This window comes from Hemiscyllium ocellatum, chromosome 1, assembly GCF_020745735.1.
Source record: "Hemiscyllium ocellatum isolate sHemOce1 chromosome 1, sHemOce1.pat.X.cur, whole genome shotgun sequence".
NCBI lineage: Eukaryota > Metazoa > Chordata > Chondrichthyes > Orectolobiformes > Hemiscylliidae > Hemiscyllium > Hemiscyllium ocellatum.
In genome coordinates, this window is record NC_083401.1 from 77,672,494 (window position 1) to 77,676,248 (window position 3,755).

The following is a 3,755-nucleotide window of genomic DNA, read 5'->3' on the forward strand; positions in this document are numbered from 1 at the left end:
TAGACAACTGTCATATGACTGACTAGCAGTCTCAGTGCACTGGAAAATTGAAAATATGTAACATTTGGCTGTAAACTAGATACCTCAGTTGTTTTGATCACCATTTGAATTTAATCAATCAATTTAAATTATGCCCCAGGATACTAAATCAAATCAAATTTGAATTTTACTGTTTTGACAGTAAATGAGACGATCCGATGTTTGGTGTATAAATTTGCCGACATTTTGAGAGTTAGCCAGTGAGAGAGAGAATGACAAACTGCTATTCAAAACACCCTCTATCAAAGGTACCTTCTTCCTATGAAATATCTTTGCAGCAAAAGATCAAAGATGACCCAGAGGCAGACAGATGCTGATGACGACAGCTGCTGTCTGGTTTTGAAAATTAAGTTGACATAATTTTAATAGGAGCTTTTATTGGATCAGAATGTTGTTATCGAGTTGGAGGTAGATAACAGACCTTTAAGAGAAAGAAGGCTTGGAGTTGTAAATAGATTAGACTTACAGTGTGGAAACAGGCCCTTCGGCCCAACAAGTCCACGCCGACCCGCCGAAGCGCAACCCACCAATACCCCTACATTGACCCCCTACCTAACACTACGGGCAATTTAGCTTGGCCAATTCACCTGACCCGCACATCTTTGGACTGTGGGAGGAAACCGGAGCACCCGGAGGAAACCCACGCAGACACGGGGAGAACGTGCAAACTCCACACAGTCAGTCGCCTGAGTCGGGAATTGAACCCGGGTCTACAGGCACTGCGAGGCAGCAGTGCTAACCACTGTGCCACCGTGCCGCCCACAAAGCCACGACAAACCTTGACACAGCACAGCTGACGAGACGAGCGCTGCACATGGTCAGTCTGGGGATTGAACCCACGACCTTGGCGCTATTAGCACCACGCTCTAACCAGCTGAGCTAACCGACCGACCCGAACCGAACTAAAATAGTTGTTGTTTAATGTTTACTTTTAGATTTAAAGAATAAAATTGATATTTCTCTGTAATCATGGAACTTGGGGAGTTCTCTGTCACTCATACTTTAATGGATTACGAGGCGAGGTGAAATTTTGTGCATATGGTTTAATTAGCAGAAGGGTTCACCACCATGTCATAACAGTAAGCAGTGAAGAGGACATAAAGAGGTTGCAAAAGGCTATAAGTAGGTTAGATGAGTGGGCAATTAGAGCCTGATGCGGGAAAATGTAAAATTGTTCGTTTTTGTAGGAAAAATAAAAAAAACTCATAATTTAAATGGTTAGAGATTGCAGAACTCTAGGTTGCGGAGGGATCTGGATGTTCTAGTTTATCAATCGCGAAGTGTTTGTTCACAGGTACAGTAAATAATGAGGAAAACCAATAGAACATTATTGTTTATTATGAGGAAAATTGAATACAAAAATAGGGAGATTATGTTTCAGATATAAATGCATTAGTGAGATCACAGCTGGAGTATAGTGCACAGATTTGGTCTCCTAAATTAAGGTAAGATGTTAATGTTTTGGAATCAGTTGCTCACCAGCCTAATATCTGGAATGGATAGGTTGTCTTTGAGAAAAGCTCGTGTTGTACCCTGCTGGAATTTCAAAGAGTAAGAGAAGACTAGATTGAACCAAATAAGATCCTAAGGGGGGCTTAATAGAATAAATATGGAGAAGATGTTTCCTCATGTGAGTGAATCTACAACTATGGGTCATTGTTTAGTAACAAGTGTTGCCAATTTAAGACAGATGATGGAAATTCTCTTCTCTCAGAGGGTCGTAAGTCTTTGGACCTCTGTTCCTCCAACAGCATAGAAACAGAGTGTTGAAACACTTCTTACAGAAGGGGTGAATAGATTTTTGGTAAAGAAGGATGAAAAGTTATTAATGTAGGCAGGAATGTGCTGTTCAGGTTACAATCAGATCTGCCATGATCTTTCAAAAACACGAGAAAGGCTTATAGGTTCAAATGCTGGATCAGTGGTGCTAGAAGAGCACAGCAGTTCAGGCAGCATCCAAAGTGCAGTGAAATCGACGTTTCGGGCAAAAAGCCCTTTTGCCCGAAACATCGATTTCGCTGCACTTTGGATGCTGCCTGAACTGCTGTGCTCTTCCAGCACCACTGATCCAGAATCTGGTTTCCAGCATCTGCAGTCATTGTTTTTACCTTATAGGTTCAAATGGCCTGCTTCTGCTCCTTGTTCATTATTATTGTTCATGTGATTCAATACCTAACCTGGACTTAATCACAGCAGTGAGTAATTACTTTTGACGAGCGATGTGTTGGTGCCATTGGAATCAGACGATATAAAATAGTTTTTGCTTAGCCCCTACACAACGCAACAGGGCAGTGTTCGAATATTGCAGTAAATGGTTCAGAGCGTGTGCAACTGATGCACCTAAAAAGATGGATTTTTTGTTCCAAGCGTGAAAGAGATTTCATTCCCATATTTGGAGGCACATGCTTGTCGTTTCCACACATTGCAATAGCCTGTCCAATGTTTTGCGAGGAGTGTACTTGAATCTCTCACTGGGAATTGCCTTGTGACTTCTTCTGATTGGTTGTTGTAATTTCAGGCGAAGATCAGCAAAATGATTATTTAACTTCTATCCAAGGAAATTCCGAGCATAAATTTCTCACAAGATAAGTAACGTTGAAGTCTTACTTGCTCAATATGGAGTTACTATTTTCAATAGAGATCCAGTAAGTGATAGAAGTTGAATATTTAGACATTTATGATTGAAATTCGTTGAAACATTCTTTACATTGCTGACATGGCTGACTAGTTTATGCAGCCAAAAATATTCCATCTGCATTCCAACTAAACACCCTTTGTACATCATGCTACTCTGTCCCAAAGGCCCAGTATTGACACATAGCTTGACATTGTCCTGTCGGGGAACATTGCAAAGAGATGGGAATAGACAAATTCAAACATCAGCCTTTATTTGTAGTCACCAAAGGCAATTGTAAACAAAACCATCAGTTTGTCCTCTCGATACAAACCAAATACTGATATGATGACCAATGACTACATTCCAAAATATACTCAGCTCCTGTCTTGCTTTGGCAAAAGTGAGGACTACAGATGCTAGAAACCAGAGTTTAGATGAGAGTGGTGCTGGAAAAGCACAGCAGGTCAGGCAGCATCCGTGGAGCAGGAAAATCGACGTTTCGAAAAAAGTCCATCATCAGGATTCCTGATGAAGGGTTTTGCCTGAAACATCGATTTTCCTGCTCCCCAGATGCTGCCTGACCTGCTGTGTTTTTCCAGCTCCTGTCTTGCTTTGAGGCACTCAATACAGCTGAGTTCTGTCACAGACAAGGAGAGCTTCCTCATTTCCAGTAACATAGAGTCTTACAGCAGGGAAACAGACCCTTCGGCCCAACTTGTCCATGCTAACCAGGCATACCAATCTGACCTAATCCCATTTGCCAGCTTTTTGCTCATATCTCTTTAAACCTTTCCTAATCATGTACCCATCCAGGTGCCTTTTAAATGCTGTGATTGTACCCATTTCCACCAGCTTGCTCCATTCATGCACCACCTTCGGTGTTAAAAAGTTACCCCTCAGGTCCTTTTTAAACCTATCCTGTCTCATCTCAAACCTTTGCCCTTTAGTTTTGGATTTCTGTACCCTTGGAAAAATACCTTGGCTATTCACTCTATCCATGCCCCTGATGATTTTATAAACTTCTATAAGGTCACCACTCAGCCTCCGACCTTCCAGAGAAAATTGCCCCAGCATATTCAGCTTCTCCTTATAACTCCAC

The 3,755-nt window shown here is 41.7% G+C and overlaps 1 non-coding gene across 1 annotated transcript; it reads right to left on the reverse strand.

The window, feature by feature from the left end:
• Positions 1–854: 854 nt before the first annotated feature.
• On the reverse strand, positions 855–928 carry trnai-aau (transfer RNA isoleucine (anticodon AAU)). Its single transcript has one exon. It is a non-coding gene; the product is annotated as a tRNA-Ile (tRNA).
• Positions 929–3,755: the final 2,827 nt, after the last annotated feature.